General features: G+C 40.8%; 1 protein-coding gene across 2 annotated transcripts in view; it reads right to left on the bottom strand.

Moving 5' to 3' along the window:
- LOC105201123 (mucin-12) overlaps positions 1 to 25004 on the bottom strand; it is a 101536-nt gene that overhangs the window by 15882 nt on the left and 60650 nt on the right. Inside the window, exon 3 of one of the 2 annotated variants that reach the window (XM_026132832.2) lies at positions 13873 to 13934. The exons of the other annotated variant lie outside the window; for it this stretch is intronic. The gene's annotated coding sequence lies outside the window, so the exon portion shown is untranslated. The remainder of the gene's footprint in view (positions 1 to 13872; positions 13935 to 25004) is intronic. 2 annotated transcript variants of the gene reach the window in all.

Genomic DNA, 25004 nt, shown 5'->3' with positions numbered 1-25004 from the left:
TGAGCATTTATAATTCATTGTCATATCTATTGTCGTATATATAATAATATGTATGATAATTTATAGTTCGTATCCCTTTATAGAATCAAGACAATATTGCGCGCATTTTGGGGCTTCACGGTGAACACATGTTCCGCAATATAATACGGTTTGTACTAAAAACAAGTCGAATTAATCATCCTCGCGGGACACTATCGCGGGTGACTGGGGAAAGTAGCGGGACTTCCTTGGCGCACCGGAATCATGCCCATTGACTAGAGTCGCGAACGCAACACCGAGCTTCCACGCTCGGTGTAAATGCTAGGTGGGAATCAATATCGCGCACCCTTGCCGAGCAACCTGAGGGGCTGCTGCTGGTCTGGTCCCCTTCGCGCGCCAGTCAAAGGTCCCTCCCCTCGCTCACCTCCTCCTGTCCCGTCCCTCCGTCTCGTTCCATTCCGTCCCGTTCTCCATTACATTCTGTCCCGTTACCGGGCACACACTCGTACGTAATCCCGCTCGTGTGCTGCACGTGCAAGGGCAAGAGGAGAACTCGGTCGTGTGTGTATATATGCGGGCGGCGGAGGGAATGGTTTGGCTGGAATTCTCACGATTTCAAGCATGGCGAGGCCACTCGATAAGGCTACACCGTAAGGTAATAAATATCCGGTGCTAAAGCAGTGGACCCGACGCGCGTTTCGGGGGTTCGACCGGAGCGTTTCTGAGGGCGCATTTACGCTCGAGTTGCTTTAAAACGAAGAGTCCGCCCGATAAGATCCGCGACAAATGGTGCCTACTCCCTTCCCCTCCCCCTCATCTTTTTTCTCTTTTGACCAGCACGAGGAGAGCAGCAAAATTATGTGGCGTGCACGTGGTAAGCAGTCTCCGTAAATATCACGCTGGATGGCGGCGGGAAATGATCGATCATCGGCGATATCCGCGATCCCGCGCTTCAAACGTTCCTACGGGAATATCATTTATGGTTGACCTAGCGCGCAATTCTCGATAATGAACATACATTCGCCGCTCATGAGCACGCATGTTAAACATACGTATATTAATTAATTTAAATGATATTACAATCGATTGTACAGCATGCTAATTATGGTATCTATAATATAATTAATATTCATACAGATAGGATTATCTATCTCTGAATCGCAAGATCAAGCTGAACCAATTACAAGAAATGATACAAGCGTGACATATTGTGACAACGAGCGATCTGCGCACGAGAGGATCGTTCCTTTCAATGATTCTGCACTTTTTATCGCGCCAGGATATCACGTTCGCGTGAATTTATCTGTCATCATTACGTCGCGCGACCTCGCGTCAAAAGAAGGAAGCGGACGCGCTCGCTGAGATCGCGAGTTCGTGAAACACACGAGGCACCTGAGTCGCGCGGACACAAAGAGGCACAAAGGTCCGGAGTTTGCCAGTGGTTTGCAGGTTGACCGTAGATTCGATGTCGAGATAATCCGCTGGCGCTCGATTAAAAGCCGCGCAGCAGGGCGGAACGAGGCGGAAGTACGAAGAGGTGGCCCGAGCAAAAGGAGAGAGAGACGGAGAGTGTAATGCCTTAAGCCGAGTTAAGCCGCGGCTTAAACGACGGCCACGACACCACAAGCGCGTCTCTATCTCTCGCTTAGCCTCCAGCGAGACTAACGAAATCGTTCATGACATCGCGAACTTGTCTCAATCGGAGCGATTAGTTCGAAACCCGATCTAAATCGCTTTGCTCGTTTCGCGTGTGAATCCCGAATTTTATTTAGTTACCTTGAATTGCGTCTAAGAAGCTGCGAGTTTCTAATCAGAGAGTGAATACAATAACTAAAACTGTCGTGTACACTCGATTATTAAATATTATTGGCTATTCCCAATTTTTTAAATAAAAAGTTAAATAAAAATTCAAAAGATTCGCTACAAGTAGCAAAGATTGCGTGCTCTCTCTCGCGTCCTGTACGCTTGATAACATTCATCGAAACGTGAAAACAAAAAAGTATACACTCGTCTCACTGCGCGTTAACCGATAAAAATTTTATAGGCGTGGTTCAACTCGCTTCCAGGTTTACGATTCTGACGCAACGTACGCGTATTACCGCGATAACTTCCGATTCCGTTTACGAGAAAAGGGGGGTCTGCGAAATTCCGCAGAATATACGCCAACTCTCGCCATCCCGAGTGGAATTATGACGCCCGACATAGTTAGCCATTCCTTCCCGAATAACTGGCCCTTCTCCCTCGAAAGAAGAAAAGAAGAGAGAGAATGGACGGGAGAAAAACGAAGATTTATTCCAGAATTAAATACCTCGAACAAATATGCCCTCGACTAGCCAGCAATCCTTTTTTCCTTCCGATTCATCCCTTGACCTCGTTTCCCCGGATCGTGCTTTCCGACTTCATTGACCCGTTAAGCCGATTTAAAACGCTCCGCCTTTAACCCCCCGAGGCCCGTGTTTTACGTCTCACTCTCGTTTCGCTATCGACATCAAGAATTTAATCTCTTCATTTCCGGATTTTGATGTAAATAAAATCACGAGGTGGTTTTATGTCAAACAGATCAAAGTTCATCATTGAATAATTTACAATGTTTCTCACAGTATATATGTTTTTTATTAGTCACAACCTTATTTAGTCAGATGTTAACATGTTACAATATTTCAATTAATATAGTGAAATCGTTAAATAAAGTGTATGAAATCTGTGCCAACCTTTTCCTTTTTAAATTACAATTTCATTTTTCATTCTACTCTTTATTAATTTCAGAATAAAAGTTTCGTAGTTTCAATGCCGAAGATTTTTACGACCCCCGAATCTGTCGCCATCTCGTAACTCTTCGCGATTATATCTCCCGTGGCATAAGGCGGGTAATGTAACAAAGAATGATTATGTTCCGAGGCACAGGCGCAGCGTCTCGGCCGAGTATTCGAGCAGCAAGACGTAACGAGGTCAAGGAAGCTAAAGGGGAGCTACGAGACGTAACTCGCGGCGTAACTCACAGCGGAGCCGCAAGCGTCATAAGGAAGGCCGGAAAGAGGAAGCATTATTTCCCCGTTCCCTCCACAATTTCACGATGATGATAAAGAGAAGCGAGGATAGAAAGAGAAGTCGTTTCGTCCTGGCTTTTTGAGAAATTATCGCTAAACGAATCAGCACCAGCTTTCCTCTCCGCTACCATCTGAGCTTATCTCGATACACCATATCGAATTCTTTGATTCTCCACTGCACGGTTTAAAGAAATCACATGGATTGCGATTGAATAAAGAAAGAAAACGTAATATCCGAAGGATGTTATGTTTCCTGAGAAAGCGTAGCTCTTGGCGCATCTTCTTACTTTTGTCGCATAGAATCACACAAGTTGCATCGTGAGCCAAAGTCACGCATGAATTCCCAGAGGAACTTCAAGTCGATATAGAGAAAATTTAAGGAGTTCGTTACTTAGACGGATGTTAATTGAATTTGCTTAGGGCAGAATTTTGTTTAATCTAGTCGTATCTCGTTTGCTACGTAGACCGGATAGATTCTTTTGAGATCCTTTCTTTGAAAACAGAGCGACATCGAATTCAATGATTCGTAAATTTTTCATCTGTCCGATGCGTTCGTATGCCTTGTGTGTGCGAATGTGTAGTACATGCATTCTCTTCGAAAGAGCTTAGGAATGTTTAACGAGATATCGACCCCTACCAACGGCGCGAACATGCGAATTCCTCTTGACGAACTGGCATCCTGAAGAGGGTGCCTGGAGAGCGAACTTTGTGCTGAAGTTACCAAGTGCGTCTGCTCACAAGGCGTGTGCTTTGTCGCAAGAGAAAAACTTAACAAAATTTTTCCACAGTCTATATCATGTAACAGGAAAAAATAGGAATTATCGCGTTATCAAATAATTAGATCCTTTTATGTAGATCTTGTATTGTATATTTTTCGTTTTACGTATATGCGCAATTTTTTATTTATTTATTCTTATAAATCTTTATCACACAAAATATAAATTTCAGACATGGTGCTGTAAAACTGTTATTTATCTATTTGTTCAAACACATAGATATATAATATTCGAGACAGTATTATGACGCATTTTTTGGAAGTCACACACCGACCTCGAGTTCTAAAGTGAGCCTGTGATATACCGCCAAAACAATAGTGTGCTTCTCGTAAATCTCTACAGTTAGCAACTCGTTATGTCCGCGTGTTAGCACTTCTCGGGTAATAGCTGGTAGCTTCGATGCAGCCCGGTGCAGTTTGTTTAACGAGCTTCTCGTCCCCTGCCAATCGCGCGAACGTGCCCACGAATTCGCTCCAATAAGGGGAAAACGACATGTTCCAGAAGCCTATACGATGGAGTAATTGCATTCACGGTCTTTAACACAGGTCGTGAATCCATTCAAGTGTAAATTCGCGGCGCATGCATAATGCAAAAAGAAAAAAAGACGTACGTAAAGAGTTCTATCTTTGTATGGTAATCAATTCATCAAATGTATAATACTTATTTAATAAAAATATTGCGATTTCTAATCCACCATAACAATAACAGATTCACCGATCGTGATCACGTCGATTCATGATAGTGCATTTTTTTATTATTATTTTAAATTCATTTATTAAGTACTATTTATTTATAAACCTATTTATTCTTTAGTCCGATACATTTGTACAAAAAAAAACCGCATCATGGTACACGCGTAACAGATTTGATCGTTGAAATATAACGCCTAAGCTGCCGACACGAGGATTTAAACGCGATCGAGTGCCAACGGGAGCTTTGTCAAAGCTCCAAGTAGCGCAAGGACATTCCGGAAGTTGGGGCGCACGAGTGAACGAGGTAGCACGTGTTGCACGTTCTGCTGAAATATTTTTCGGGATATTCCGAGGTACTCCGCTCTCTCGACAGTGAATTCACACGGTTTTCGGTTACTCGCAGTTGTAAACTGCGGTGATAATATGAATTTCGCGTGGCGCGCGTAACGCGACGGTCGCTCGTAATATCGCTACCTCAAAGTGCCGTAAAACATCTTTGTAGCTCACATTATGAAAAGATTTATTAGAATATATATAATAAGTCAGTAAGTCTGAAATATCAATAGACGGTTGTTAATTTTGGGGACGTCTTGTGCCGAATACAATTCTTTAAGAGCGTCAATAGTTCCGGATATTACAGCATTCTATACATTAACTGATATATCTTTAACAATTTATATAAAGTTCGTTGAGAAATAATGGATTCTATTTGTCTTCGAATCATTTCGCATAATGCATCTAAAATATTAAAACAAGCATTTCGATTGGTATTGACTTTATCGAAGCTTCATGCGATTTATAAATCTGGACGCTACGTCGATAAAGTAATGTTGTTTAAAGTAAAAACGTCCTCTGCTCTGAACCGTTTTGCATTCAATTCTTTACGAAAACAGATGAAAGATGGAAAATTGCGCGTGGGATTTATAAAAAAAACTTTGTTAAAAAAGAAAAATAACGTTATGTCGGTTGTGATGTTACAAAGAGCAGAGGAGGAAAAATCCGCGCGAGTGTCGCCGAGAGGCGTGGCACGTGTGCGCTTTGTCCCTGAAAAAAAAAAAAAAACGATCCGGAAAAAATCGTCCAAAAGTCGGGCGCGGAATTAAAAACGCCGCGAAAGCGACGAAAAAGCCGGCGCTTATGATTTTTTCATTCGCCAAGAGTCCCCAAAAAAAAAACGGAAGAAGAGAATGAGAGAGGGACAGAGAAGTTCCACTTGGTATCACCGTGCAACAGGGTCACTCGAGCCTGTGCACGCCTGTCACATCGAGCGGTTGACCCTACCACAAGGGTGACGAGTTTACAGACTGATTCTACCAAATTTTTGCCGTTCGGATTTCGGCCATTCTCGCGGCTACTTGGCAGCGCACGAGAGGTCTCGAAGAATTATCGTCGAGGATCCTATTATCGGGCGCGTGGAATGTAATTTTTGTCTATGACGTGTCTTATCTATGAATCACAGTACCTCGAAGCGCACGCACATATATAAGTTTTTATTCTCGTAAACGGAATGTAATAACAATGACAGCACATCGACGATTAATCTAATGAACAGGATTATAGTCAGTCTTACGAGAGTATATATACACCACATCTGCAAGGTTTATGAAAATTGTTTAAAAATATATAAATATAATTAAAATACCTTTAATAGTCTATTTCTTCAATGCCTATAGTATCATCCAAACTTTTTATTGTTTTTTATTATGACAATCACTATAATCTGGGCATACTTTTGACTAGTTTTCTAATGTAATTGAGATAAGCGACTTCCATATTTGCTAGATTTGACATAACTACTTTAAGTTATGTATACGTTTCCCCAGAAGTATCCTAATCTTCTCATAAATGCGTAAAAATTTTCGCATCAGAAGACTGCCACACTGTAAAAAAATTCAATAAATTTACATATAATAGATGTAAAAATTACACAATTAGTCCTGTAAATATTTAAAAAATCATGTAATTTTATAGAAATTATGTAAGTCCACAAAAAATATGTATAATAAATTTGCTTTTTTTGAGTAAATATATCTGATTTTATACGGAAAATTACATATATAACAAAATATATGAATATTATATGTAATTATCTAAATTTTTGTAACATTACGTATGCAACAATATTCTATATGTCGCTGTGAAGTGAAATGCGATTAACGTTCATTGTGCATGCGTGAAAACTCTGCTCACCTAGCATCTCTATATGCGGGTACAGTAAGTAGTCATTCTATTGTTTACAAATGTATGATAGACAATATTTGAATGTGTAATATGTAATACAATTACAAAAAAAACCGTACTGATCTTATCATTTATATAACTTTCCATACATGTTGCAAATTTACAAATCTGCAATCTGCTTAATTACAAATTACAAAATCAATTTACTATTTAATAACTTTACACCTATTATAGTGGATAATTTTGAGAAAATGTTTTTACAGTGCAGCCAGTCGTGATGTCACTTTCGAGCTTCTGAAACGGTGAAACTAGTCGAAAACATACCCAGATACTGTCTAGCTTTTGTGAATAACAATGGAAACTGACACATATCAAGCAATAACGAAATAGGCCATTGAATATATTTTTTATAAATTTTTATAAACCTTGCAGATATAGTGTATACGCTCTTGTGAGATAGATATAAACAAGTATAATCCGACGAGCGGGGAATATCTGTGGCCACGAGTCGCGCGAACAAATATAATTAAGTTCACAGTTTGCGACCTACTTGGCAAAAATCGAGGCGAAAGAAAAAAAAGGAACCCGGACAACAGCGGAGCGTGGGAGAGTCTCAAGGACTCGCGGGTTGCGCGTTCACGGACGATGCAGCAGCAGCTAGGCATCGAAGCGACGAAGAAGCGATTCGACGACGACGAAGTACGGAACAGCAGCTGCGGAGTTTCTTGCTACCGCCCGGAACAAGCGATACCGTTATGAATAAAGGAGGTTGAGAGAGCCGGTCGATCGAACGCCGTGTGTCGACGTTCACGTCGCCGTTTTCTCATCTGCCACCTTCGATGGCGATTGCAGTCGCGGCGAATTTAATGGATCATTTGCTTACAGAAATGAGAAACCGTTCCGCAACTGAGCCTGGAAATTCCGAAGATTTCTTCTAAAGAATTTTTCGAATCTTCGATCCAAACAATTAGATATATAACACCGCATGTATTAATTCGATTTAATATTCATGTTGTTTCCAGTTTCATTACTGTCTTCGATCCTCGTAATTTATGACTGAAAGATATTTAATCCTGAAACTTTTCAAATCGCGACGTATCGCTGACGGCGCACTTGCGTCTTCGTGATTTTCGAAAAGACGTATCGCTTTATTTGCCAAACATACTGTACAAATTTCTTGCATATAACGGTATAATAGTGACGTGGGTTTTTGCGTCATTGTGCGCCAACGGATTAATATAACGAAAATGAGAGAAACGTGGATGAAGGTAACCGCGACGCGGCAAGCTCGATCCAAGTCGTTTGTTGCTCCATTCATTTGGCGGCTCTCGTTGGAAAATTGCGGGTAGCCAAAGTGGAATAAAACGGTCTCGGAATTTCCGTGCTATGAGCGAGAGCGCTGTGCTGCAACTACAGTGCAACGAACGACTCGGTATACAAATGTCACGGATTACAAATGACCGTGGCTTCGCCGGCGGAAAGCGTTGCCCGCGTAACCTCGATAATAACGATCTCGAATCACTTGTCACAGCCAATGAATTAATACAGCCGATCGCACGAGTTTTGCCGCTATTAAATAACCGCTTTACCGCGATAATAATTTCGAACAATGCGCGCCCTATTTATGCAGATATCATTTAATGACGCGTGCGCGTGCACCCTCTCGCAAACCGCTATGAAATGCATTAGCAAATAGATGCGCGAGTACAACGGATACCTCTTGACGCGGCAATTAAAATAACCACTTATCTCGCGGTTATCGCTATGCGCGAACAATTATAAATAACTGAGCGAAGTCTGTCATTATTAATAATTGATCACCACTTGTCGGAAGGCAAACCACCAAGAGTACCCTTGCCAAGAGTTACCGTGGAGCGTGCATGAGCGTGTATCAAGTGGAGATGATCTAGAGTCATCGAGAACCGACTTGAGAGATCATCATTAGAGTCATTATCATTATTATCCTTCGATAAAATGAGCAATGTAACAATTTTTTTTAATTAACATGCGCTCCGTCTCACTTTTCATCGCGCGCTACGACGGATATTCACGATTTTTTAATATCAGCATATTTAATGGCGTAAGCAGCGGCAAGCGGCGGTGACATTGCCACCTCGAAATCTAGTTTTAACATTGCGCCAGCTCTCTCTCGCGTCCGCCCTTCCGTAACGACCGTTCCTTTTCCACGGTCGTGGCGGCTCCCAGCCTCGACCTCGCCCTCGTGAAAGACGGGCGGCAACACGGAGAGCGGCTAAATGGAATTAAGGCGAAATGGAGCAACGTAAAACTCGGCTGCCGTAACGCGCGGGAAAGGTAAAACGGGAGAGCCGTCGCTCCGTCGGCGGTACGTGCGACGTTAACGAGTAACAGGGTAAACCGTGTAGCGTGTATTGGGCGTTTAACTTCTTCGAAAGGCTACATTCAATTAGCCGAGTTGTAACGAGCTTTTGCACTCGTATCTGTATTCATAAATTATCAATCGGATCTCTCAACCTTCCCTCCCCACCCCACACTCCTCTTCAAAAAAATCGATTTCAAACTTATCGTGAGATGCGTACATCTGATTGTGAGATATATTTGCCAGCAATTTTCTTATGCCATAGCGTGATAAGCGATAGTTAACGGAAGGAGGCAATCTAGCGCATTTGATACGTACGATGAGAGGCGAGAAATCGAAACGTCTTGCTGGCGATGCACCAAAGTGGCCGATTGGTGGTGCAACCATTCGAATATTCGCAGGTCAACATTCTGTTCGCTGACTGGGCGACTTTGCGCGCGGGAAAGACCCGTTATGGACAGAAAGAGAAAGAAAGAGAAAGAGAGAGAGCGTATGAAATGGCTTTCCAAGCGAACTTATGATTATTACGATCGAAACTGTGTGGGACAAATATTAGATTGCTCGAAAAATAATGGTAACATTTTGTAAAAGCGATAGCCATATCCGGTGATTTGCGATAACGGGAATTCAATTTATAAAAGTGCTGACAGGCTTTTTAAGCACTCGGGCTTAAGAAAGGGGCACTTTATCAAGGAACACTTAGTTAAATTAATCAACGCAAATATTGTAATTAATTAACCACATTAAAATTAAAGGCGTTAAAATCGGGCGAAAGAATTAAGTACGCGATCGCGCGACTGTATTCAAATCGATCGTCCGTTCGCCGGCGCCTGCGGCGAGTCGATCGATTCGCCTTGCGGAACGATTTAACGAATCCCTCGGCCAAGCTTCGCGCGCTCAACAAGTTCAACGCGTTAATCAGCGAGAAGCATTGTGTGCACCGTGGCGTTCCGACACGCGGCACTTACTTATTTTTCTCCGTGAGATTACTAGCGCGATACACAATATTCGCTTGAAAAACAAGCCGGACGCGAGGATCGAATCGTTCGCAGTTGCGACACCGTTATCGCGCATCGCGCGAGGCCTGCGCGCGGCGATATTTCCTCTCCGGCCAGCTGACGCGGCACGGGTGCGGAATTCGCAGTCGCCATCTGCGTGAAAAAGCGACTCGCGTATAGAAGTCGTCGGCCGATCGGCCGCGAGGCGCTCACGCGTTTATCTAATTTCCTGCCTGGCATGTAACCGTCGACTGGCACTCCCACACGGAACGCCACGTGGAAACGGCGGCGCAGATATCGGTCGCTCAGAATAATTAGATCCCAAGGCCGTGCTCTCGGGGCCGGCACAATGCCTCTACCAACTTGATGCGCCGCCCCGCCGCGCCGCGCCGCGCCGTCACGGCTCCACTTTCCGCCGTTTCGACTCCGACCAGAGGCACTCGGATTCCCGCGGCTCGCCGTCGTAGCTCATATGAATGGAAGGCGCGGGATGCACGTGCGCCCGATACGAGATATCCCGCTTACGCGAGGCAGATCGCGAGGAAGATAAAAGCAGGGCCGTTTCGAGCTCCTCATTCATATAGAATACATCACGTACGATACCTTCATTCCCCGAGTAGTTCATCGTATATGCCCGACCAACGCTTCTCATTTCGTTAGTAAATTGAATAGAGTGTCTCTATCAATTTTTCATCCTCCTCGATGAATTCGCGGATTATTCGAAAATGATGTTGAACCCCAGCGGATCTTTTCGCCGATCTCGGATATTCCGACGGCCTCGAACGAGACTTGCTCTCCTTAATGTATGAATTGTAATACAACACGGTAATGCGTATATAGTGATGCGGATTACCGGCGTAATCGTGGGTTAGCGGTTGAGAGATGTGTCAGGGCGCGTAATTGACTTTCACCGCGAGCACGTGTAATCGCGAACCGTGGCGCATTTTGCACGAGGATCCGCGCGAAGTATATACTGCAAGATCGCACGGATGCAGGCGGAAGGACGTCGTCGCGCATCCGCGCATTCGCGGATGCGTAAATATTTGAAGGGGGATTGTTTCAACGCAGACACCACGGAAGGTTGAGATCTCCGCTAAGAAATTTCCGGAATGCTACTTTATTTAAACGATAACTTCGTATAAATCTCCCGCGACGTCGATAGCGCGCGATATCGCGCACCGAGAATACATGGAGGCGGAAGATGAGAGAGCTCACGAACGTTCACGGGAGCGAGAAACGATCTTACGCTTGGATGAATCGGGCACGACGACGTTACATCGCAAAAATCAGAATTGTTTCATGCGCAATCGAATTTCTATCGAGCAGCTGTCTCTCGTCTTTATATCGCCGCTCCCTTTACGTGTTTTTTCACGTGTAGCGTCCGATTTCTAGCTGACGCATGCTTCCCTTCATCGAGAAGTACACGAGAATTCGTCGACAGTACGCACGATGAAGATAAGTCGTTGTAGAGTCGATAGCTTCTTCTCGAGTGCATTAATCACGCGGCGAGGTCGAAGCGCGACCGCGAAAGGAGGAAGGACGTGAGGTAATCTTCCAGCACTCAGTATTCTAATATCCATTAGTCCTTCCGATATCCGGCTAATCCATCTCCCGCGGCCGTTTTCCTGATTTGCATACCTTCCTGGCTTTCTTCCACAGCGACAGCAGCGGCGGCGGCGGCGGCGGCGGCAGTGAGCTCGTTTGTCTCGTCGGGCCGCGAGAAAACCGTAGGGTTCGATCGTATATCACGACGAAGGAGGAGAGGAGCCCGGCAGCATTCTCCGACATACTCCGGGAATATGGAGATGCCACGATAACCCCGCATACCGAATTATCTGAGAGAAAGGTATATATATATCCAACGCTCCGCCGAGAAGTGCGCGCTTCTTCTTCTCGAATCAACGTCGCTTCGTTTTACAGCGGTCTATTAGCATAAAACGATTGGGTGGCTTAGTATGTGACGCAAGATTGAGAAACAAGCGATTAATTAGTCTCCTTATTAATTTCCGTAATCTTGATTCTACCGCAAAACTAAAGTTCTACGGCTCCTTTGAATATACAGGGTAACAATTAGGAAGTTGTTGAAAACTAAACCGTAATGAGTTTGACAGAGAAAGAGAGAAAGAGACAAAAATAAACTAAATATCAGTCTACAGAAAAAAAACCGTTATTTTTATTAACACAGAGTATTTGAACAATATATATTTATAAAGGTATAAAAATAGATTATGAAAAATTTAAAAAATTTGCATTTGCACACTCGGTGATACATTTGTTCTCGTAGATCTCGAGCGGTCATTTCTATAAAAAAAATTTCTCCAGAATTCTCCAAAAGTATAGTTGCTGTTATTAATTTGTTAAAAAATACATTTATTTTTAAAAGTGCCACAATTATGGTACGAACGCAAACGGCTATCACTGAACATATATCACTGAATTATAATGAAATCAGTCAAATTGTTGACACTTTTTAAATATTTATTTTTACAGATTCGCATATTCTATTTGCGCTAAGCTAATAAAAAGTAGTTTGTGGATAAAATCGAATGAAATTTGTGCGTATATATTTTTCTTGCACCGTGTGATAATAAAAATAAAATAACTTTTTTCTGTCCGTTTATTACAAAGTAACTATTTAGTTTCAGCGAGTTTCCGATTGTCACCCTGTATATAATACACTTTACATACCAGTGTCATTACCATCTTGTCGCGCGCGCTTAATCGTTCATTAAAATGTAAGGCTGTAAATCCGTATTCCCGCGCGTCTGACGTTAATCGGACGTTTTATGGCGCGTTTATCTGCGAAATAAAATGAAATAATGAATGAAACGGCAAACGCGCGTAATTAATCAAGAACGAGACCGTTCATCCGAATTGCGTTACGGCGAGACACACACACACACACACACTCTCTCGATGTAAGGAACGCAGCCCGGCGGCTGAAGTCTGCGCCGAGCAGCATCCGCTTCCACTTTCGCTGCGACTTTCCGAGAAGAAATTATATGCTAGCGCTCGTAAACCGCGCCGCCGTTGGGTATATGCTGCCGCGTGGATTTAATTAAATATTTGCATTTCTGTTTAATCCTCGCCCGCGTCCCCGTTCCATCTTTATTTCTCTCTTTCTCGCCGCTTTGCCGGCAACGCGTCGCAACGAGAAAAGGAAATTAGAAAGCAATTGTCGCGTATATATCTGCATCTCGATAATCATCCAGCGCGCGCGTATTCATTATTCGCGTCCTCGTCCGATTCTTTTCAAGCCGGAAGATTCTCAAGACCATAGGAAAAAGTCACGGCGAAGGAACGAGACAAAGGAAAGGAAGATAACCCCTTGGTGACTTTTCTTCATTACGTATAATTAACCGGTGTAAATGACATTGCAAACATTCAGTAGACATAATGCGAGTAAACAGATTCTGAAAAATCAAGTGCGGCGAGGCAGTAGCTTCTTCGAATTTCAAGACGACTGTATTGGGGAGTTCCGTTAAATACGTTTTCTCGGAAATTATTGAAACGAGCCTATTAAATTATTAATTATTAGTAACTGGATTTATTTTATAATGAGCAAAATAATGCGAGACTGAGCGAGTTTTGCTGAATAATGAAATTCTTTCGTAACGAAAATTGCAGTCGCAACAACATACGTCACACAATTTTGTGTTAACGAGGTTTCATAAGTAGGGCAAAGGGTAGAGAGGCGCGCGCCGTGTTTCAAGGCTCGCCGTATCGTGCCGTAACGGTCGACGAGCACCTAGTCGCAAGTTAATACAGCCGATATACTGCGGGTGTATCGTGGCCGGGATACGGACCCGTGTAAAGGAAGCCTCGCCGTGTCTGCTCTTTACGACTAATAATAAACTATACCTATAGAGTAAGTCAGAAGCCCTGCGTTACCGCGGCCATCTCATAATTTTCCATCAAGTTACCTGAAACAGACAAGAAACCACGATCGTGAGACGTGCAGATCGTTGCAAAATGCAATAAATTCGCAATAATTCATCGTCGCGAGAAGCAAAAGCCGCTCTCAAAAATTCACGCAGCGTTCATCATTTATATTTGTTACAACAATGACACGACTCAAGAAACAAAATTTTCCCGTCTAAATGTTTTAAATCATTAAAATTGTGTAACATCACTTTTAATGCGAATTTGGTGACGAAGTAAAAGTATCATTAGTTCTTCGCTCGTCAAAGAACTCTCCTTTTCTTTGCGGATAAGTAAAAAAAAGATAATTTTTTAGTTACATCGTTGTTGCAACAAATGAGAGGTACGAAGCTCATGTTCAAAATCATTATTGTGTGCGCGAGTAAATTCGATGAGACGAGCGAACGTGAATGGCGGCGCGATCTTGCGCGAAGCGTTAGCGACCTAGCACTCTGCGGTAATAATACACTGCAAACGCCAATTTCGCGTTCATTTAATCGGACCTCGAGGATTCTTTTTGCGTCACGCGAAAAAAATCTCTTTCCCTGCACGTCGATAGAAACCAGCGGAGAAACGGCGAGTTACGCGAATCGAGTCGATTCGCTTCGCCGAGGCTGGCGAATATCGGCGCACGGCATTCCATTCGCAAACGTAATTTCTCCACAACTGATGCGTATTATTCGCCGTATAAGCAGAAAATAATATACAGTGCACACAATCCAATACGTACTCGAGGCATGCCGTACTCCGGAAATGCCGATCAGCTGTTAACTTTATTTCCATCAGAAAACTAAACTCATTCGTTCGTACATAATCGTACAATACCCACAGTGACAAATCCAAATTTTACTTAAAAAAATCTTAAATGTCAATTACCGTCCTCTTCTAAACCAGGACTTTTAATACGATTTCGCTTTAAAGTAATTTTTTCTTCAACTGTTGGTGTCGCAATAGTGAAGGAACATCTGCGTGCGCATTTTATGACTGTCGAGAAGACACATTTTTCACGTCAGCGGCGCGAGAATGCATTCTCGGGACACATCTCGTTGCACCCGAGGCAACTTTCGTCGTGACAAAATTACAATTATGCCTTCTCTCTCATCCCGCTTTCTCTCCCGAGACGGCGGATTCAATTGCCGTCCCGAAACCATCGTCGCAAGAGCAGCACGTTAATTGCTGGGATTCGGAGGAAAATTTGCTGCTGTAGCAGATTGCCGTGCATAATCCTCATAACGACGGTGTAAGACAAACGTTGCCGCCGACGATCCTTTAATATGATGCATGCGCCTAAAACGATGTTTAAATCGTGATGAATTGTACCAGGTTCGCGACCGACATTAGTTTCGTCCCTATCGCTTATGTCGAGATATCGTTGAAATATCGAATCTTTCAAACTCATTCGCTGAAAAAAATTGCATTTTCGAAGTAAGAGGATTATATACTTTGCGCAAGCTTTCTTAACATACATTCTTAATGGACGAGAATATTATTCTTTTCTATAGCAAATGTATCCTTTGAAAATAAGAATGTACTCTTTCTAACGAATTTCTGAATAATGATATTCTACGCATGTTTCATTTGGCGTTTAACATTGTATCGTTATAATTTAATATAGCCACTGCAGTGTGTAGTGTAAACAATTTTTAACATCTTGATATTTGAATATCGTAGATGAGACGGTAAGAAAAATTGGCTCGAAGAGCTAATCTAATCGTCTCAGAAGTTTTAAAAAAAAGTATTTATAATTTTCATGTTTAATCTCCATAATATCGGAGGAAAACACACGCATATACAGTGATCTAGTAAAATTAAATATTTCAAAATTACATTTTGTTTTTCTAGAACTGATTTGTAGAAAATCAGTTCTAGAGTAAATCCTATAACTTCAGCCTTTTTACTTGTATACCTTTATTGAAATTAAGCATATCCATTACCATATGAAATAACTACCCTTTAGAAGAATTCCCTCTAAAATTAAAAAAATTTTGTTGTCTTTTTTAGGCCGGTATTCATAGCTATAAATAATTTTCAATCTTTAAAAAAAAGAAACAAATAAATCCCTAATTAATTACGCTTTTAATCAAAGACTAAAAGTTATTTATGACCACCAGCTTTGGAGGCCGTTATCAAAATAAGAAAAAAATTCTCAAGTTGAGAATACTATTTTTTGTTACGCACACACGCGTGACATGCGACTTTCTTTCAACAGGTCAAACGTCTTTCTTATAAAGAGGATGTGCAATCGTCGTATGAAAGTTATCATTGACGCAATTAAAATATCAGTTTATAGAGTCTGCCTCATAAGTAATGCTGCTAGCATATCTCTCTTCGACGGATTTTTAAGTCTGGAAGATTTCATTAAAAAGTCATATCACCTGGCACAACTTTTAACATTTCAGTGCAATTAAGCTTCAAATTAAATTTTTATCAACGTAAAATTCCGCCTATTAGCGTTTCTCTACTAACGACTTCTTTCTTTTTTTTTAATTTGCATTGCCAATACTTTTGAATTTTGGATATTAAATAATTTTGTAAAATAGCTTACGTTTCTCAGCGAAAAAGAATAAAGAGAAGCGCTTCCTAAGCCATTGTATTATTTACGAGATATTTCTCGACCGTGCAATAAACGCTATGTTAATCACGAACGATCGAAGATGTTCTCGTCAAGATTGATTTGAATTAACGACAACCAAATTTCTATCGTGAAAGTTTAATAACTCCGTCTTGTTTGTCGATTACAGTTCACTATCTCGACCGAATCGCACTCGGCCACCGTCTCTCCACCGGCGAAGTTAGTTTTCAAGCTATAGCCGAGTCGGAGAACCCGTTACAAGGTGGATGACCGAATTAAAGTTCGAGCAACTCGTGCCTCTGTATGCCACTGTCGGGAAAACTCGTCGAGAAGCCGTTGAAGGGAACGGCGAAAAAGAACAAGTTTCGCGCAACGATTTCCACATGCTCACATATGAAAGATTGTATAATATTAACTTTTATTTATTTATAAACATATATATAAATTTAAAAAATCAAATAAACTTCTACTTTTAAAAGAACTTCGTAATTATAGTATTAAAATTGTTTTATTTGTATACATCTTTTCTGAAAATAGAATCAGAATCTTTCGCTTCAACGTAACGATGTATACGGCAATCATTTCGAAAATAGAACACTGAAAAATTGATTTGATTATATTAACAAAACTTCTTGAGTGTTTCTGGTAAAAATTTCTGCTTATTATAATAATACTCGAATTATTATAATTAGAACATTTGATAGATTTTACTATAATTTGATAATTCTTACAAGATTTCTGATTCGTCGGTTTTTCAGTCGATACGTCATAACAGACGTATTGATTGAATCCACCAGATTTCTAAATGATGCAACAAGACTCTTTTTCCAATAACCTTATAGTATTTAAAAATATAGAATTTATTACACAAAAAAATAGATTGATAAGTAATTCAAAGTTTCATACTATTATGTAAAATCTCAAAAAAAGTATGAAACTTTAAAAATAATCACAAAAACATTGGATGTTTAGTAATATTTTGTATTTATAGAACGCAAATTAATTCTGAAAATCAAATGAGATTACTTTGCTATCATAGCGTCTAATAGCTATCTATTCGAGGCGCGCTTTCGACGAATTTCGATCATTTTTATTTCAAGTCGCGCAAATTGACGAAGAGATAATAAAAAGATATCGGGGAAAATATAAGCGGCGGTCGATCGAGCTCAAAAATACCGCTAATCTGCGACGTATATTTTAGTACGTATCGACGCATTCAAGTACAAGCTTATGAGTATGCAAATCGAATTATAATGCAATGAGTATATAAATACTATTATTAAGCAATTCTGCAAGAAAACAAGATAATTTGTCGGTGTTTTATAAAAGAATTTTCGAAAATTTATTCCTATGCCTATTCTCAACAAACTAAAATTAAACGTTTATTTTAATACATCGACGAAATTATTTAAAGGGAGCAACGTTTTTTAGGATATCGTCGACCAAAATTGATCATTAAAACGTCAATTTATACGACGCCGACTTTCAAAGTCGTAGTTACGCCATTCTAAAGATACCGCGGGCAATCAATCGAGAATAGATCCTCGAAATAATCAGGCGAGTTCCGAAATTTTCCAAATTAACGCGAGTCGATAAACGCAAATTTCTCGGCACGAGATATCTTCCTGACGCCGAGAACGGGCAAATTATCAAGTCGGTTTTGGAAGAGAAAATTCAAAGGAACACCGATGAGAGAGCTCGGCAGGTTATACGAGAATGACAATGAAATTCAGAACGATCTCGAGGACGCGCCACGCCGGAAGAAGAGCTCGGAGCAGACAGATCATAAAGCAGCGCGGAGCAAGTAGAAGCGAAGGAGTGCAAAGGGGCGGCGGAAAGCGCGGAAAAGCAAAGAGGAGAAGTGGGTACGAGGGACGGGAGGGCTGGAAGGAGACGCCGGAAAATTTTCTCCAACGTCTCGCAGATTTCGCCCCGCAGCGTTTTCCCGGTCGGGTCCCCTGAATCGTAAAGCGGGTTACTCGTTTCGCGATGAGGAGAGGGAGGTGGGAGGTGAGTTTGTCGACGTTTCCTCTTCTTTATACGGTACAAGGGGCTTACATCCCTGACAAGTCGACCGAAGTCGTGCTGCCCCGTACTCTCCCCTGCCCCCTCTCTATCTACAATAAGCGCAATCTTAAATCATACCATCTTAAATTATAATTTAACGTGAAAAACAATCGATAATTTCTTCCGTTATCCGAATAAGTTAATTACAATAATCCATTACAATAATTGCAATTGATTTACAATAATTAGACTTTCATGTTCATTCGACTTTGCATTAGCTACAAAATTAAAATTCATCGAATAGGATGAGAATGTAAACTGCACGATAAAATTATGCGCTAAAAGCTTATTCGTTAACACGTTTCCCGCCACAAGTGCTCGTGAGAAATCCAAGCGGGGGAAGGAAACACTCGCGTGCAATCGGTGCATCGCTCCTTCGCATTCTGCACGGCCCTGAACGCACCGAGCCAACGATTATCCGGATTGCACCGTATGCAATTCCCGAGTGCAGTGACCGACCTTGCGATCTTCAACCTGTCTTTCCGGCTTGTAAGCTACTACCTAGAATATTTATTATCGTCGAACTGCGAGTTATTAAATCAGAATCAATCAAATTCACGAGGGATCAAGATAAAGATGCGAATACAAAAGCAAGATTTTCATTAAAAATGTACATAAATATTATTATAGATTAAGTAAGTTATAAACTTACGTAACAGTCTGCTTTTGTAACATCATTGATACACAAATGGTGCAATAATCTCTTCAATTATTTTGCATCTTCTGTATTATTTCAATAAATACAATGATATGAGATTAGAACATTTTTGCTTGGCGCAAGTCCGTCGTTAATATTTAAAAATTGCAATGACGCAATTTTCAAGCGCAATCTTTAGGCTCATTTTTAAATAATCCATAATTCGTGACGGAATACAATAGAAAATATTAAGTCACAATGTATTCATATATCACAGAACACATAATCAATGCACAGTACACATAAAGTTATAATCAGAATTCAGATTGTTTAAAATAAATTTTTAATAAAATTAGAATTTTTAATAAATTCAATAACTGCACGTTCAAAATTACTTAAAGAAATAAGTCGTTTAAAAACATTGTACTTTTAAAGATATTCTTCAATTAAAAAAAAAATTTTAGAGATTTTTAAATTACGAGTTCAATAAAATTTTGCAATAACGCGAAATAAAAGAAAAAGATTGTAATATCTGTAAGATCTGATAAATCTCAAAAGATTGGGGAGCTCGGATAACAAAACGTGTTTCCCAAGACTCGTCGAAAACGAAACAAAAATCTGAAAAGAATCCTCAGGGAAGTGGCCGCCGATATCGTGTCGAGAAATATTTGCCCAGGCCACGCATTGAGCTGTGCGCACCTGCGTGCACGTGTGGTTGCACGTGCATACAAACAGGGCGGTCGGGGGATGACAAACGGCCCGGAGGGGTTGGTGCGTCGTTTAATCCCGGCATTCCCTCGTTCGACGACGACGACGGTCCCGCGCGCGCTCACAAAAGCCATCGTTAGTAACTTCGACCCTCGTCCCGAAACTTACCCCTCTGTACCCGGACATCTCTTGCTTTTCGCCCGTAACTCCTCCCTTCCTCATCAACTAAAACTCTCTTCTCCCCGAAGATAGAAGGATTGCATCCCTCGCGAGGCAGGTAACGTATTGTTCCGATTAATTGTATGACGAGGCGGGATTATACGGCGTTGAAATTTACGCCGGCGAAAATTCTGAACTTCCGCTACGTCGGACAATTAGCTGGAGATTCTTTGGTTGCACCCTTGACCAGAACTTCATCGAGGGTAAAAAATAACGCCACAACATTTTCCAGCGATAAAATCAACACCAAAATGATCACGCTAAGTTTTGCTCCTCTTTTAATCTTTTTTCTAGTGATACCAATATTAATATTATTTACAACACATAATTAAATTAATCTACAAATAAAATAATATTTAAAGAAAGATTTTTTTTGTAAGAAAAAAGTCGTGCAACCGAATCGATAGTTTTTCCGCGGAAAAATTCTTGAGGATCCTCGAGTAAATGAACGATCAACATTATTCTCAACTCAGATCGACAGAATGCGTTATGTGCAAAAGTCGAGTAGATACGAGCAAACGTGCGATTAGTCGAGATTCGATTAAGCGAAAGCAGCCGCGATCGGAAAGTAATTAAGCCGCGATGGTAGAGAATCGTCGTCGTGGCTCTCCGATCTTTGGCGGGCCCCTAATGGTCGTTTAATGCCCCGGCACGAACAGCCAGAGAAAGGGGAGGACATTAATGTGTTCCTCACACTAACGACGACAAGGACCACGAGAATGGCGAAGGCGACGGAGACGACAACTTCATGAACATGACTCGGCCTTGCTGATCACGAGGCCTCTTATGTATCCGCTGACACAGCCAAGATATCAGATCGGCACTCAAATAAAAAAAAAAAAAAAGAATAGGTCCAGATTTATATTCGCAAAGCTCAGCTCGACATTATAGCTGCAATTTTATTCGAGTGATACGGTCATTTTTATTTTCAAAGCATTTAATTAAAAAAAAACTTGATATAATTCAAGCTCAAGATCTTAACTCTATTCATATTGGTTGTTGCAAATTTTGAAGTTTGTTACTTTTTAATGTGCTAAGAATTCAAGACGTTGAATGATGAATTAATGATACTTTTATTCTTCTACAATTCGTTAAATGCATTATTATATCAAAATTGCATTTAACTCAAAAATCACCTAATTTTTTTACGTAAACAATCAATTGTTCTATAATTTTTTTAAGAGATAATTATCTATATAAATGTATACTCAATATTTTTTTTAATAAAGAGAAATAAAAAAAATATATAAAGCTTCTCGATCAGAAGAAAACTACTGTACTTCATTTTTTCACTCCTGAGGTAGACGAATGATTACTCTCGGTTAACAATAATATTACAAAAAATTTAATAATATATTTAATAATTCAAAACATTTACTAGACCAGAAAACATTGCTCTTTAAGTTATGTCACTGTTACAACAAATAAACAATATATAAAACAAATAATAAATATTATCAAGATAAGATGTATAGAAATGAGTTTTTATATTTTCAAAGTTATAATAATTGACAAACGCAAAGAACAAACAAAAGAAAAATTAAACAATTAAAAGAAGAATATGTAATTTAAAAATTATACCAAACTGCCAAAGATTAAAAAGTTCTTTGATTAAATTCAAATGCTTACAAATAAAATAATCTCCTGTGAGTTTCGGCGGCTACTATTTAACTCTCTCGCAATAACCGATTCATACATATGTTTGTTTCTCGTACTATTAAATCAGCAGATTTGAAATAATACGATTTCAAACTGTTTTAGAAAGTACACAACTTCTCCAATTACGCTTGTTATACGCGGTTTCCGCTTTCAGCGGATATATGAATTAAAAATCATGATTGATGATACGCGACACTCTTTGCCGATTCAGATATCTTAAATGCGTCGAAAAAAAACAAATGAAAATACTACATGAGTATTTGAAATTCCAATGATCTTTGTTCGCTAAAAATATGTGCGGATCAAGGATAAGGGTTAAGTAGCTAGTAACTGTATGGCTTATCCTAGATCCGAACCGGACGGCCGACCGGTTGGTACGACACAATAGAACGGGACCGATAAACCGAGCGTGGGATTTATCGGCGCCGTGCTTAGCCAGGAAATGGCGCCCCTACGGAAATATATAGGCGTGTATCCATTCGCCGTGTAAGCGAACATCCCCCTTCGGGCGCCCGAGGGTGTAAAGCAGCGCGGAGCTTCGACGTGCCCATCCCCGGTCGGGAATTAAATTGATATATCTTATATAAGAAAAAACAATTTGTTCAGAAAGATATACTAATTGCAGATGAGTCGATAAAAAAAATGAGACTTTGATAATGAAAGATCGCGTACAATCGAGTGACAAGGCCATACAGATGATTTATAGCAGGAACGTTACTCGTAACGGAGGTAATAAAGAAAAGCAAGGGCGTTTCAAAAGCCTCAAGACATTAAAAGTGATGCGATTTGCATAAAGTACGTTTCGTTCTTTATTTGTGATTCTTCTGTCGAGATCATTTCCCGTCACATTTCTGTCTTCGCAAGATTGAACCTCGATTTCCCTCTTTCACCGTTTCTGCCATCTATCAAATTTTCCGCGATTGGAATCTCAATGAATGTCGATCGGAAGAAGCTTTCGTAGATATCCTTGAACATCTTGTCGATACATTATCATAATCGTCTCGTGATTAGGAAACAAGGCTGCTGACACTTTATCGCGATTCCTAATTGGTATTATCTTATTACTAACGTTACACACAAAAAATCGAATGATAACAGCCTATTCAAAATTATATTGACATTTATCGATAATCTCGCGGTATCGAAATAAAAAAACATCGTTTCTGATAACAGTAGTAACAAGTTGATAATGTCATATATTTCAGTTAATTGGAAGATATCATATTGCGCCGGATCGTTATTGCCGTTTCATTCGCCGTTCTTCAATAATTAAGACATACATAAACATCATTAAGACCGTTCGCGAAATACTTCTACGTTGAAAGTGGCATCATCGCGATTGGCGTGCCCGCGAGACTCGAATCGCGGCGGTGCGCGATGAGTGGAGTGCCATTGAAAGTCACCGTGCCGTTGCGGCGGCGGCGGCTGTAGGTCGCGATGACTGGGTAATACTAAAAATAGTACGACGAGAACGATACCGGGGCTATTATTAAGCCGCGATCGATGCCGAGGCAGTCCGTGGCGAGTTATTTCAGCGCGCGTCCGGCGAATCAGAGCTCGGGAGGGGGCAGGAGGAGGGTGCGGGGGGAGGAGGAGGACTGTGAGAGAAATGCCGCGAGCGCGAGAGAGCTTTTCGAGCGGATTCTCGATCGAGATAAGGGCGAACTGGCGCGGCAAGTCGTCCTGCGGAGGTCGATACGTCACGGGTGCCGCGACTGTCGCACAGCCTCGCTCGTCGCAGTATCGTTGAACTCGGCTACTGGAGAACTCGAATCTCGAGAAGTTCATCCGTCAGAGAGATAATTCGTTCACGCGAAATATCAGAGATACACGACGGTTACGCGGAAGCGGAGGTAACTTCGTCACGAATCGTATAGATAACATTCCTATAATCTCTGTAGAGAAGTTTATTCACATGAGAATTCGCATTTTTAATTCAACGTTATGAACGAGTGTGCGTATTTCGTTAACTTAAGATTTAAAAAAAGAGACTGCTTACTTTTATGTTATTTTTATATCAAGTATTATAAAATGATATGTAAAGATATAATATATATCTTCCCGCAATGATTAAGCTAAAATGATGAAATAAAGCGGAGTGTAAAGATGGTATCTTGAAAAATTGATTCTATTATCTGATTTTTATTAATATGAGAAAAGAACGCGTTTTAAATATGAATATGTTAATGACCATGATTATGTACAATATTGCTTTATCAGCATATACGTATATAATAAAGCGGAAAATTGCTGCGTCGGTTTACGTCCATTAGTAGCTGATTATTGAAACGTTAATTATCATTAACTAAAAATGTTCTTTATCTATATTATGACTGCAGCTATGATCTACAGAAACAAACAACTGAATAAGTTAATCACAATTACGTCAGGCAGAAATAACGTCAAGCTGCATCGGTAAAATGAGAAGCGAAGCTTTTATAACACGATAAATTGTTTTGCGGGATAAAACAAAATCCTATAACAGTCACAATTCCCGATTAGCTATAATAAAGATTATCACATAGTTCAGCGGCTTGTAATGGAGACGCACTTGTACGCTGATCGAGATGCACTCTCGCAACAAAATTACGTGCGAATCTTCTATTAAAACTCGACGTATAACGCGCAATCGGGCGTAACGAGCGAGCGCACTTTTTGCGGACTTTCCGCGATCGGTCTTTGCCGGCGGGGCTTTATCGACACTTTTAATTCGCGCGGAATAAAGTCCCGGTGATTTATCGACGACTCCGCTCCCGCGGACGGATCGAAGGTCCATCGGCACGGTATTTATATACATACACGCGGCTATCTCTCGATTTAACGCCTCGAGGCGACACACACCTTTCCTGCCTGCACTTCGCAGAATTATATTAGGAGCGAGCGTCCGATCATTCATCATATTAAACCCGTGGGACTTTCTTTTTTTTTCCGCTGAACTGGAATTACCAAGAGACGAAGGGATCGACTTCGGATTGCGGTCTCGTTCTCTTTCCTTCCTTTTTCTCTTCCGTTCACTCTCGTCGAGAAGTCCTCCTCTAATGAGAAAATAAATGTCGCGCTCTCGAAGACTAAATCATCTTGCTATCGCGGATATCTCGAATTTTTGTATTACATGTTGCAATTCCAAACCAACTTTCACTACGTTCTACAATATTTACATCTAATTTTACATGAGACGATGTAATATGCTGCTTTTGTGCTTCGATACTT

This window comes from Solenopsis invicta, chromosome 1 (assembly GCF_016802725.1).
Source record: "Solenopsis invicta isolate M01_SB chromosome 1, UNIL_Sinv_3.0, whole genome shotgun sequence".
Classification (NCBI taxonomy): domain Eukaryota; kingdom Metazoa; phylum Arthropoda; class Insecta; order Hymenoptera; family Formicidae; genus Solenopsis; species Solenopsis invicta.
Note: the sequence above shows the minus strand (reverse complement) of the source record. Positions and strands in the feature narration are given on the sequence as shown.